Source organism: Mesocricetus auratus, unplaced genomic scaffold, assembly GCF_017639785.1.
Source record: "Mesocricetus auratus isolate SY011 unplaced genomic scaffold, BCM_Maur_2.0 Super-Scaffold_100010, whole genome shotgun sequence".
Classification (NCBI taxonomy): Eukaryota; Metazoa; Chordata; class Mammalia; order Rodentia; family Cricetidae; genus Mesocricetus; species Mesocricetus auratus.
The window spans coordinates 68,068,389-68,082,638 of NW_024429194.1; the positions used below are offsets into that span (position 1 = coordinate 68,068,389).

Here is a 14,250-nt window from a genome sequence, read left to right on the forward strand (position 1 = left end):
TTTAGAGCCATGAGATGTCAGCTAAACCTCCAGGGCAAGCAGAAGGGACAGACAGAGTTCGGCTATTCGGCCAGTGATCCAGTCAGTCATGCCCATGCAATGAAACTGCAATAAAAACTCTGCATACTAAAGTTTGGGTAAATTTTTCTAGTTGCCAAGGTTCTTTGGATTTTGCTATTTTCCATAGCACAGAGGAGGCAACAACACTGGAGTGGGTGGGATGGGGGGTGGGAGTGAGGTGGGGGGGCTTTGTGTTTGGGGCCTGCTAGAGCTTAGTTTGTACCTCTCCCCCGTGGGTCGGGTCAGGTCTCTCTCTCTCTCTCTCTCTCTCTCTCTCTCTCTCTCTCTCTCTCTCTCACACACACACACACACACACACTGCTGTTGTAAGTACCATGCTCCCTGGGTTTTGAGAATCATTCTAATGTATCATTGAATGTGAGGGGGTTCATGGGAACCCCGTTATCATAGTGTTATTACACGGTGTATTTAGATACCACAGTATGGTCTCTATATCTGGAGGTGGGCAAGAGTGGCTAAGGGGAAAACTCACTGCATGGTACCAAATCAGTCAGTCTAGACTGAGGGGCTATATTTTCTGCTTGGCATCAGAAACTTAGCTTAGAGACCCAGGCCATCCAGAGTGGTGATTTGGATAAATAATCTCAGAAAGAAAACTCTTGGGCCAGGACTCTTTGGGTCTTCTAAGCCGCATTAATTTGAGCCTTAATTATAGGCAGTTATGTACAGACTGTGGAAAGTGCAGGTAAGGTGTCCAAGTGGGTCATGCAGGGACCAACACTGCCTGGTCTTCACACTAGTTAACCATAGAGGCCAGGCAGTGGTGGCACACACCTTTAATCCTAGCACTCAGGAGACAGGCAGACTGATCTCTGTGAGTTCAAGGTCACCCCGGGCTACACAAAATTAGTCCTGCCTAAAAGAGAAACAGAGCTCACACAAAGATGATCCCAGCCCTTGGAGAGACACGCCTTTAATCCCAGCACTGGGGAGGTGGAGATAGGAGTGACATGGTTGAGCAGAGAGGAATGTAAGTCAGGAGGAGACCAGAGAGAGATGCAGTCTGAGGAGCAGTGCAGTCTGAGTTTTCGTGGAGATGGATGCAGTCTAGGTAGTCAGTCTGAGGACAGGGTTGCCCCTTTGGTCTGAGCACTGGCAGAGGTAAGAACTCTCTAGTGGCTGGCTGCTCTGCTTCTCTGATCTTCCAGCTTTAACCCCTACGTCTGACTCTGGGTTCTTATTGTTAAGACCAAAGAGAATTGGTGCTACAGGGTCAGCCACTGGTTCAGACAACATGGGCTTCCTATTAGCATTGCAAGGTTTGTTCAAACATGCAACAGGAGCTATACACTTCAACCCCTTTTAAGCTGATAGGTTCATTGAGGAGTGACTTAAAGTTACCCTCACTCACTTACTCTAGGGTACCTGCGTGTCTTCAGGCTACACACACCAGTCCATTCAACACCAGAACACCCTCTCAGGGCTTTTTTCCAAAACATGGAGTTCCAAACTTTCTAGTCACCCAAGATACATACAGTTCTATGAAGAGAATTCTGAAGGAATGCCCCTTCTTAGCCATTGGGTATTTGGGTTCCAGAGCAGTATTGAAACGCTAGCGAATCCTCCAGAGGCTGCAATGACCCTGGTGCATGGTCAGGCACATACATGGTCAGGGTGAAGCCTTCTCAGCTGTTGGTTCTAGACAGCTGGAGCAGTAGGTATGATTTCTATAGAAACTGGAGGCACTACGGATGGCCCTCACTCTTTCTCTGAAGAGGGTGTTTATGGGACATCCTGAGCTGTGGCTAACATTCCAACAGGACAGATGCAACAAACAAGGGAAATCTCTGTGTGTGGAGTCTGTGCTAGCAGCTCAGAGTTGCTGTAGCAAATCACCACCAGGTGAGTCATTTTAAACACCAAAAGGTCATGCTACAAGGCTGCTGGGGGGCGGTGTGACAGCAGGGCCACACTCCTTTCTTGGCTTTTGGGAAAATCTTTGTAGCTGTTGCTGCTTAGCTCTCCCTCCTTCTCTTTTAAAGACTCCTGACACTAGATTCGAGGTCAGAGCCCAAGAGGATTTCACCTAGAATTCCTTAACCAATTATATCTGCAAAGACTCTAATTCCGAAGAAGGTCATACCCAAGACCCTGCTGGTTCTATGGCAGTCACTAATGCAGGCTTGACTCATTTTTCTGCTATCTTCTGTTTGGAGTTTCAGTTCCCTTGTTGCTAAGCTGTGGTTGGTGGCGAGGCCCTAATTACCTCACTGGGCTATTAGGTTTAAACGAGATAATTGATGTGAAAATGTTTTATAAGCTATTACGGGACTAAAGGGACACTTATGAACTGATGGTGTTTGATGGCTGGCATTAAGAGTTACTGTGTTAAGTGTCCATAGCTTGATTCTTACTGCTGTGCCAGGGAGAGGTGGAGGGTCCTGTGTGGAAGTGCCTGTACTAGCAAAGGGGAATGCTTAAATGCCTCGGGTATAGCAAGAGCAGGAGGAATGGATTTGGCCTTTTATTTCCTTTAAGAGAAGTGTGTGAGTTGGGAGATGTTTGGGCACTATCTAAGTCAAAGGTGGTGGTACCTAAAAGCAGAGACTGCACAGTTCATAAAGGCAGAAGGGGTTGTTCTGTACTTTGTTTTCTTTGTAGTGTGTTATGAGACCCTGTTTCTGTGTGATGTCTCAATCCTTAGAAATGTCACCCACTCTCAGGGGCGTTTTTGAATAATAGGATTTCTCTGACCCGTTTTGGAAATCATTCCAGGATCCCGGGTGGGTTCAGGTTATGTAGATGTGACATAGGAAAAAGCGTCACACATGTGCATGAAAACTGAGATGTAACCACAAGGATACCACCTACGATGGCCAGCTTTAATTGTCAATTTGATACAACCTAGAATCACATGGGGAGAGAATCATTGGAGGGGTTGTCTACATTCAGTTCATCTGTGGGCATGCCTGTGGGGAATTGTCTTGATTGACATAGGAAGACCCCGCCCACTGTGGTCAGCACCATTTCTTAGGCAGAGGATCCTGAAACGTTCCAGAGTGGAGTGATACAGCGGAGCACAAAGAGGCAAACAACCTATATACATTAATCTCTCACTTTTGAGTGGGGATGTGGCATGACCAGCTGTTTTAAGTCCCTGTTACCTTGACCTCACTGCCATGAACTGTCACCTGGAATGCTGAATTAAAATAAACCTTTTATCCCCTAATGCTGTGGAATATTCCTTCTGTACACCATAAATAAGCATCACTCTCATTGGTTAGTAAAGAACTGACTAGCCTATAGCTGAGCAGGAGAGATTGGGTGGGAAAGCCAGGCTAGGAGGATGCTGGGAAGAAGGAGGGAGGAGCCTGGAGTCGGGAGCAGACAGAGAGAAGCAAAATGAGCGTGCTGTACTGAGAAAAGGTGCCAAACCATAGATAAGAAGCATGGGTTAATTTAAATGTAAGAGTTAGTAACAGGCCTGAGCTGTTGGCCGCATTTGTAATTAAGACCATGTCTCCGTGTGGTTACTTGGGAGCAGCTTAGGGGACAGAAACTTCTGCCTACACCCTAAGTTTCTTTTTCTCAGAATGTTTTTTTATCACAGCAACAGAAATGAAACTGTGGCATTATCCTGGCTCCAGCACTTCAAAAATGGCAGAAGCCAGAGGAGGATTTTTATTTTAACCAAGACATGGAATTGGGATAGAACCTTTCTAATCTGGACCTCTAAGCCAGGAACACCCCTGGTTATCCTGGGTTATGTGCGACTGCATGTGGTTCTATAGCTTTAGGAACAACACAAAATACTGGCAAGTAAGAAAGTTGAGTCCCACTTCATTATGGCAGTCCTGGCCTTGAACTGGAGTCATAGTTCTAAAAATCAGAGTCTTGGGTTGACAAGATGGCTCATTGAGTAGAGATACTCACTGTCAAGCACCATGGAGCTTGGGTCCAGGGATCCACAGAAGAGAAAAAGAGAACTGACCCCCACAAATTGTGCTCTGACTTTCACGTGTATGCCATGGCACTCAGACATCAACACACACACACACACACACACACACACACACACGAACAAATAAATGTAGCAACAACAACAAAGGGAAAACTGGAAAATCAGAGTCTAGAGGTACCATGCCTTGTGAACACAGCAATGCTTAGAGAGGTGAGCCATGAGCAGGGCTCCTAAAGAAGCAAGTGGGACCTGGGGCGGTCAGCTGTGGTTGGATTTGCGATGTTTAACCTTCCTCATCAACTTGTTTGGATTTAGAGTCACATAGAGAACAGACCTCTGGGTGAGTCTGTGAGGGAATTTCCAGAGAGATTCAATGAAGAGGGGAGAGTTTGAATGTGGACAGCACCATCCCGAGGACTGGAAGTCCAAACTGAATGAAAATGACGAAGAAGACACCAGCGCTCATTTCTCCTCTTTCCTGACTGCAGATGCTGTGTGACCAGTTGACCCAGGCTTCTGCCACCGTGCCTTCTCTGCTGTGATAGGCTATGCCCTCAAACCATAAGCCAAGAGGAACCATTCTTCCCCTAAGTTGCTTTTTACCAAGCATTTTGTTATGGCAATGGTATGTATAACTAATACAGGTGGAGAGCTGTCATGATTGCCTCCCCAAGGATAAGATTTAAGTTTTAATAATGAATAGGCAATGTCCAGGAAAAGCAAAGCTGAGAAAACCCCTCAGTGTTCCCCTGCTGATTTGTTGATGCTACTTTTATCCAGGACTCTAAGGCCTCAGGAGAGATGCTCTAGAGAAGGTGAGAGCTGGTTGTGCATTTATTATCATACTCACAAGCTGTACTACTTTTGTCTGTAGCTGACGGCCAGTTGTGTTCCTTTTGCCTGATGTCTGCTTCTCAGTAGGTAACAAAAAGGTGGCATATACTTTCAATGATGGTTTTGATAACATAAAAATAGCTATGAAGCAAAAGTAATAAAATATGGTAAAGGATGGAGTGAGTATAAAAATTCATTAGGGAGTTAAAAATTGTCTAAGAAACAGATTGCTAAGCACTCATTACTTACTCAACCATAGAGGAAATAGCTGAGGATTGGTCAGCATCCTTTGTCATCGGCTGAATGACCCTTCTATCCAAATGTGTCTCATTATTTATCCAGCGTTGATAGCAGCAGCTGATATTGGCTGTTACTTGGACTCTCTTGTCACTGTCTCTGAGGAATGAATCTTCCACTTGAATGTAGAGCACATATTATGTATAAAACTCACCTCACAAAAATCAGATGCAAAAGCATATCCTGGGCCTATACCAGCAGGGTTCATCATTCACTGGTCCTCTGTAGGTAAATGTGCCTATTTGACACCCCACCATCAGTACTATCAGGGTGTTCCCAGACCTGTAGTTTGAGTGTGTCTCCTAAACGCAAGTGATGGATGTTTTTCCCCCAGTGCAAGTGTTGAGACACAGGGTCTTTAAGAGGTGGCTAGATTGTGACGATTCCACCTCAGAATAGATTGACATTTCCATACGGGCGGATTTATTACTGCAAGAGTAGTGTCTTGTGAAGGATGAAGTCAGCACCCATCTCCCCTTCTACCCCGTCAACCTCTTTGCCTCCCTTCCCCTTCTCTCTTCCTCCTCCATGTGGTGCATTCCATTGCAGCAAGCAAGCCATCAACTTGTTTGCACTTCCAAGCCTCCAGAGCCATGATTCAAATAAATGACTATTGTCTCTAAATTACCCAATCTGTGATCCTCTGCTACAGAAACACAGGTGGAATAAGATGTTCTGGATGCGCACATTTCCGGGTGAGGCCAGCACAGCAACAGCTCCCATTAAGAAATCCCTAGATGATGGAGTTCAGAAGGGCTGGGGTAGAGTGCTGCAAGAATATGTAGTAGCTCTGAGGCCGAATCAACCAGGATTTAATTTCAACTGTAGTACCTGTCGGCGCAGCGTCCTCAGGCAAGTTAATATACCTTGTCTTTAAAAGGACTTTATTATATTTAGCTGTGGAGGCACATGTGCCATGGGGAACATCTGAATATCAGAGGTCAGCTTGGTGGAGTTGGTTCTCTCTTTCCACCTTTACACGGGTTCCAGGGATCAAACTTAGGAGCCTGGCTAGTGCAGCTGTGCAGGAAGTATCTTCCCTACTAAGTCATCTTGATGGCCTCATTTTATCCTGCTGAATCTGTCTGTTTGTCTCCCTGTCTCTCTGTCTGTATATCTATCTATCTATCTGTCTGTCTGTCTGTCTGTCTGTCTGTCTATGTATCTATGTATGTATCTATCTATTTAATCTCATATCTATCTCTATCATCTATCTATCTGTCATCTGTATCTATATGTTGCTTTCGGGAAAGGTAAGTAAGCCAGACTTGGTGGCTCATGCCTATTATCCTAGTACTTAGGAGGCAGGGGCAGGAGGATTGCCAAAAGTTTGAGAACCATCTGTTCTATATAGCAAGTGTTAACCAGACAGGGCTACCTAGCAAAAACCTGTCTCAAAACAAATAGACAACCAAAAATAGCCATCACCACAACAAAAACAAAGCAAGCAGAACCTACCAGGTCACACACATTTCCTCTAATTGCAGTCATGGTTACAGCACAAAGGTAATGCACACAGCCATGAACTATGAGAACTAACTATACAACCACATACATATATGTAGATAGACACAGACATGGATAGAAAGAGACACACGTATGTTTACATGTCTGCAAATGAAGTAGACTATGTTCGGCCATCTTTACTATTTAGTCTCAGATTCACACAGGTGTGACGAACAGTAGCATATCTATTGCTAATGGTTTTTGTTTCTTCCATTTACAGAAGTTAAAAATTATTTCTTAAAATATCTTTTCTCTTGATAAAACAGAGTAACTTTTGTTCACTTTTTGAGGTACATTAAGTCTTCTGGGAAAGACTACTTGAGCCTACTCAGGACACTGACTCCTTTAAGGCTGAATAAAATGCCATTAGACTGACTAAGCTAATGCAGCTTCAAAGGGGGAAATAGTTCAGTCATCTTCCATAAGTACAGTGAGAACTGTAATGTACATTTCCCAGGTATTTTTTCTGTATTTTGCTACTTACTGGCTGAGATGGCTAGAGAATGATTATATAATTATAGGAAAATGACAGCCGCCTGTGGCAGGCAAAAAATGATGCCACTGACAATAGCTCAAGAGCTTCAGGTAATGGTCTCAAAAGTTGTAATGGCTTTTGCAATATTCCATCGAGCTTTTCTCTAATGTGACCAAGGGAACACTCTTGTGAGTCAGTTGAAAGGTGGCATAGCATCTAGCTGAGTTGGATGTGGGTGAACTATCTCATCCATGAATGCCAACAAACCGTCGTCTTGACCTCTGTGCCCCTGTCACACAGATGAAAAGTATTTGGAGATAGAAGTGCATTGGAGATAGAACTTGGTACAGCCCAGGAGCAACCAAGTACTTATGTATGCTTTATGAAAGAAACAACCCACTTGGTCAGTCCAAGTTGTGATTTAAATGTATCAGTAGGAGTCTATTAAGTTAAAGAATAGATGTCCAAAATTAACGGTGGCTCCAAAGTGAATTAATCAGTTGTTCAGATTAGAGTCTAAGTCGGTGTTTATGAGCATTTTAGTCACTGTTCTATTGCTGCAAAGAGACACCATGACCAAGGCAACTCTTATGAAAGAAAGCATTTGACTAGGGACTGGCTTGCAGTTTCAGAGGTTTAATCCATTATCATCATGGCAGGGAGTGTGGTGGCATGCAGGCAGACATGGTGCTGGAGCAGTAGCTGAGAACTGCATCCTGATAAGTAGATTGAGGGGGGATGGGGAGAGGAGAATGTGTAGGCTGTTATGGGCATTTGAAAATGTCAAAACCCACCTGCCATGACACACTTCTTACAACAAGGTCACACCTCCAGTTCTTCTAATCCTTTCAAACACTGCCACTCCCTGGTGACTAAGCATTCAAATATATGAACCTATCAGGGCCCATCCTTATTCAAACCACCACAGTGGGTGGCAAGTATGTTTCTATGTGGTGTTTCATGGACCCAGTCTTCTTCTGTCTATGTCTGTGCTATTTCCTTAGCCCTCTGTACCTATCAGATAGAAGGAAGAAAATGTAAGGAAAACACAGGTCCTTTAGGTTCAGCTGAGAAAGTCGGTGCATTATTTATGTGTTCCATTGACTAGAACTCAGTCCGCATCTAGCTGCAAGGGATCCTGAAACTGTAGTTTCCCCCATGTGCCCAGAAACGAAAGAAGGAAGAAGCCATCCCTGGAATGAATATTGTCATGCTTTGGACATAAAGGAGGTATGTTCACCCCACTTTACCATCACCGTGCATAGAGGATGAGTTCTCTGAAGGCCATGAATGCTATACTCATTCTCAGGAAGATGCTGGATACTATTCAGAAGTAAGAGTCAACATTAAAATGTTAAAGATCAGAGAAAAATTCTTTGCCATCTGTTTCTCACCTGATTTCTTTATCTTAAAATTAGGGGTGTGCGTGTGTATATGGGGGAACAACTGATGTACTTACAAAACTGTCCTTACAGGAGAGTGAGAAATACAGGTAATTTGTCTACAAAACTATTCTTCTCGAATGGTTTGGGAAATAAGTGCCTGTGATAATGAGTGACCCTTCTTGTGTGTTTTGGATACCTCTTTCATGTTTTACTATTTTTTCCATTCACTGAGAACATCCCTAGGGTAATTACAATTCACAACCTTCCTTGCCTTCCAGGATGCAGATATGTCCATCAGCTTTTTCTGGCCAAATTTGTGGGGCTGTGATTTGGAAGCAAATTATCCAAGAGACTGGCAGAACATGGAGGCAAACTGGTTGCAGGTTGGGAGTGGCCAACATGAGGTGTTTCTGGGATTGAAAGTGCTGGAGGTATGCTCTTGGTCACAGCAAAGGTGGGGTGATTCTTGAGTGATAACCACAGCTGTATCATTACCAGCCAGGCCTGTGGACTGGCACTAGGAACTCTAATCGGTGATTTATGAAACACTACTCTTCTAGGATGTTGAGTGATTCTGTGAGGTTTCTAATATTCCTAAGTGAGTGTATTTCATGTCAGCTTAATGGATGAATTCTGTTGTCTGCAACTAATCACTTAGACCGACACAGAGAGCAAAGCAGAGCCAGAGTCTTTTGCTTTGCATGCTGGGTCATATTTCTTAAACTATCCCTGTTTTCCTATTTCAGCCACAATCTTTGTTGTGCTGAGGGAAACAAGTGCCAATTTCACTGTGCAGAACACTAAAGTTAGCAAGGACCAGACCTGTGCAGGAGATGTTGAGGAGGGAAGTTTACTTCAGGGCCAGACCTGTGCAGGAGATGTTGAGGAGGGAAGTTTACTTCAGGGCCAGACCTGTGCAGGAGATGTTGAGGAGGGAAGTTTATTTCAGAGCATTGCCAATGCTGTCTTGTCTTTTTCCCTGTCCACCCACACCAGGGAATTCTATCTTTCTTTGAGTTATAACTTAAAGGTTATAGATCGTGGCTATTAAAGAAGACGAATTCCCTCAGAGATAGACTGAAAAAAGAAATCGACTCCTTACAAAAGGGTATCTCAGATTCTACTCTGTTGACTGTAGCACAGGGCTTCTTAAAATTTTTCTACTTGTACCTGTGCTCCAGAGAATCTTTTAAAAAAAGAACCATGTATGGGTTCTTGCCTGCACGCATGTCTGTGCACCGCATGCCTGATTCCCAGGCCATGAAAGGTCTTAGATCCCCTGAAACTGGAGTTACAGATGGCTGCAAGCTTCCATGTGGGTGCTGAGAATTGAACATGAATCCTCTGGAATGGCAGCCAGTGTTCTTGACGCTTCCATGAGAAACTCTTACATTACCATGGGTATATGCATATATAAACTAGATGTAAAAAAAAAAAACATTGCTGACAGGGCTAGAGGGATAGCTCAGCCGTTAAAGGCTAGGCTCATGACCCAAAAACATTACTGTTAATAAACTATACATAACTTCATTTTAAAATAATTATTTGTTATGCATATAATCTTAACATTTATTTCTGTTTAAAACAAATTTGCATGCTAATGAGATGGATGCTCATGTTTGTTTTTAGGTAGGAATTAAATCTTGGTTGAATATTTGAAGCTACATATTAACACTTTTTGGACTTGACCAATATTTTGATTTTATAATTGTCACTACTGAGAAAACCCACTTCACATAAATACAAAATGGCATATTTAGGGCCATCTCAGAAACCGTTAGATACTGTGTCCTAATCCCAAGCCAAAATTCTTTGAAGGATTTTTTTTAATGAAACTCAAGTCAAAACTCAAACAGCATTTTTTTTTCTGAGACAGGGTTTCTCTGTGGCTTTGGATCCTGTCCTGCAACTAGCTCTTGTAGACCGAGCTGGTCTTGAACTCACAGAGGGATCCTCCTGCCTCTGCCTCCCGAGTGCTGGAATCAAAAGTGTGCGCCACCACTGCCCGGCTCAAAGAGCAATTTTTAAAATATAATAATCTTTAAAAATACTTTAAACTATTCTTTGATAAATTCATACATGTTGTGCTGGCTTGTTTCATTTGAATGTGTGCTGGGAAACTCAGCCATATTTCCTGTGACTCCCACATTCAGACATGGACCCTGTAGACTGCGGTCACAGCTTTAGAAGCAATGCTCTGGAGAACAGTGGTTACTTGGGTCTGACACTTTAAAACTTGATGTGCTTTACTTAAAAATTGTGAAACTCAAAATAATGTTCCTTGTGCAATCCAGGCTCCAGAGTCAGAAATGAGGGCCTTGCTGTCTGTGCCAGGCATAGAGGTGGTCTTGGTTTGTGGAGATGAATCTGCTGTAGTAGAGACTGATCCCACAGGACTTTCATCTGCATCTAGGAATCTCCAGGAAACACAGAACCTTGAGTATTTTTTGTGAGACAACTGTTAAACATTCAGGAATTTTGAAAGCTAGATGTTAAAGAGTTTGTAACTTGAAATCAGGCACAATAGAAGTTACTTACACTGTAGAAATAACCAACAGTCCAGTTCTGTTTTTCCCAGAGAGCCAACTGGCATATTATGGTTTTAAATACTGAATCCTGGGTGTGAGCATCCAATGAGCTAAGTCCAAGATACATCCTTGCACTGTAGCTGCAGGGAGATGGGGAGATTGATTGGACTTTTAGGTTGTGTTTGGGAAAGGGCCTCTGCCTTACCAAGAATGAAACCATCAGGAGATGCCCCTGCCTCCTGCAAGGACTGAAGGTATTGATGCTCAGCAACGTCCCCAGTTTCAAATACTCTCTGCCATGTGTGAAGGGCTTTCCATATCTACACCCTTTCCTATAACAAGTGCCCTGTCTTCCTTCCCTTTTATTTCCTTTCTCTTCCCCAGTTTTACTATGTGTGCAGTCATTCCTTTTCTGTTTAATGTGTGTGCTCAAATCCTAGCTATAACAAAAATAGTCTCCATAGAGCCTTGTCCTAAGTTATAGATAGCTATGGTGTCCTGTTGAGGCTGTCCTGCAACTAGCTCTTGAAGATGAGGCTGGTCTCGAACTCGCAGAGATCTGCCTGCCTCTGCCTCCTGAATGCTGGGATTAAAGGTGTGCACCACCCACCGCCCGACCACTAAAGTTCTTTTATCTACCAATTTAACTAAATGTTGCCTAGAGTAATGTTTTAAGTAGAAAATCTTCCAAGTGAGAGGAGATGACAGGCAGCTAGTATTATTTTCCCTTCTTCGTTAGTAAGTGTAAGGGACCTGGCTAATTAGCTGAAGATTTACAAAAAGAACATGTGAGATTTTTAAATAGTAACTACTTCTTTATATTGGTTAGAGATTATTCACACCCTAGGACTTGAATGAAGATCAATGCTTGGTAATAGATATTTTGTGGTGAAACATTTTTCATTTGGGTCTTGTTTAATTCATTATGCTGCATATTTGTCTGTCTGTGTCTATGCCTGGAGGGGACCTAAGCTCACATTGGAAATTAGGAAAACTTGTCATGTATATACAAGCTTAGTTTTTCTAGTGGCTCACAAGGGAGGGAACCTTTTGTCTCGGTGAAGATCGCTCATTCTTAGGGAGGCCTTGGGAGTCTTTTCTCTAGCAGCTTCTGTTCAAGTATTTGGAGCACTCATGGGAAGATGCAGCCAGCATGAGAGTTCCATGGGAACATCAGGCTGGGTTCTGGCTCCAATGGGTACAGTGACTCCAACTATGTGTCTCCTGAGCGCATTCAGCTTCTGGAAAATGAAGATCCGTATAGAAGTCCTTTGCATTTCCTTTCTACTTAAAACTCATTACTAAGTCTAATCTTACCTCTGAGTGGAAAAAAACAGAAAATTATTTGGGCAACAGTGAAAATTGGGCGAACAAACCACAGAAAAATAGCCAGACACTCATGCCCAGTTCACACGTGCATTGCAGAAATCCCCTCCTCTGTCTGTTCTCGATGAGTACGTCCTTGTTTTTGACACTGCTGGCTTGGAACTAGGATCTCCATGGAAACCACTGCCTGGGTGAATACTTCCATTATGTTTGAGCATCTTTTCCTCATTTGCATCCCATCTTAATCTATAGAACAGGTAGATCTTCCTTGATCTCAGAGCCTTCCTGTCAGCTTGCATGTCAAACCCTAAATTTGTTGCAACACCTGAATGAACATGCCAGTTGAAAGAGGAGACAGGGTTGTCATGACAACTGGGGAATGCCATGTCTCTCCACAAATGTTATTTCAACTGTCATTGTGAATTTTCACAAATCAGTAGTTCTCGTACTTTTCAACTCTGGGTAGAAAGGAAGTGACATCCTGGGTTTTCCCTTAAAGGATTCAGATATTTGTAGTCATGTTTCTTACTCTGCTGTACCCAAAACCCATAGCTATCCACCCAAATAGTTCAGAAATGCAACAGCTCCTCAAAGGGTTTCTTGCCCCTTTTCTCATCACGCTTATCTATTTTGCATGTGTGTACGTGTGGGTGTACATACGCTCAGCATGCACGTGGAGAGTAGAGGACATGTCACAGAAGTTGGTTCTTTCCTCAACCATGTAGGTCCTGGTGTTTTCAGTATCATTGGTCTCCCCATCCCCTATCCAGAGCAGCTGTGGGGAGCTGGTCTGCAACATTTGAAGGTCTGCAGAATCTACTGTTTGTACTTTAGCATCCAACTTCCACATAGAACTCTGCAAGCCCCATACGTAAGATGACTTAAAAACAAATAGAAGTGAAGGCAAGTTTCCAAATGGCTCACTGGTTCTAGCACTTCTACCCCTAGGAAGGGCTTCCATTTTTTCTTTGAATCAAGGGGATAAGTTATATCACGTGTAATGTCATTCCGTCCAGCCTCCAGAGCTCTAGAGACTTATCTTGGGGAAGAGTGGAATAGTGAACAGTGTCTCTTGATGGGTTGCCTAGAATTGCCAATGAATTTTCTTGGGCCTGATATGGTTGAGAGAACTAAGAAACAAAATAAGTATGGTCTGGTTTGGACATCCCAGTCAGAAAAATGACTGTGCGTGTGTTTGTTAGGTTGCATACATGTGTGTGTGAGAGAGAGAGAGAGAGAGAGAGAGAGAGAGAGAGAGAGAGAGAGAGAGAGGTTGAAATCACTCATAATTGTGAACCAGGGGCTGTTTTGTGTTTTGACATTTGTCCCATAGCTGTCTAACAAGTAACTTCAATCTCCCTCAGAAATGCCTGCTCCATTTTATTCACTGTGAAGTGCTCCCCACGTTCAAGTGACTTCAGTCTCCTTCAGAAATGCCTGCCCATTCCTCACTATGAAGTGCTCCCCACGATCTGACAAGAACAGGAATGCTCTGCCGTGAAGCATGTGCTGTCCCCACTCTCCAGCAAGGATGGAGACAAAAAGAGCAAACAGCACACGCATTGTTTTTAATATCTTGAGAGCTGTGTATGCCTCCAAATTGATAGGATGCTTGCTCAACTTTCCATTTCCTGTGTGAATTCATTCTCAGATTGGAAGCAACTTCATTACCAACACATTCACATTAATTCCTGAGTCATGCCTGGCTTTTTCTCTCGGAAGCAAATCACAGAATCTTTGAGAGTTGGTGTTGGGCCATTTTTCAGTACAAATGTTCCAGGATAAGATGTTCTCTAAAGATCAACTGCAATGAATCCACCTCTGGTTTGTTAGCTGGGCTGAGAATCCCAAATCACAAAGAGACAGGAAACCATCCCAGTTCAACAGAACCACCACCTCTGCTATGTGTTGGCTAGC

General features: G+C 43.4%; 1 long non-coding RNA gene across 1 annotated transcript; it reads left to right on the forward strand.

Annotated features, from left to right (window-relative positions):
• Positions 1–4,497: 4,497 nt before the first annotated feature.
• LOC110340386 lies at positions 4,498–14,009 on the forward strand. The gene is made up of 3 exons (XR_002382181.1): positions 4,498–4,607; positions 8,758–8,910; positions 13,698–14,009. It is a non-coding gene; the product is annotated as an uncharacterized LOC110340386 (long non-coding RNA).
• The last annotated feature ends 241 nt before the right edge of the window (positions 14,010–14,250 follow it).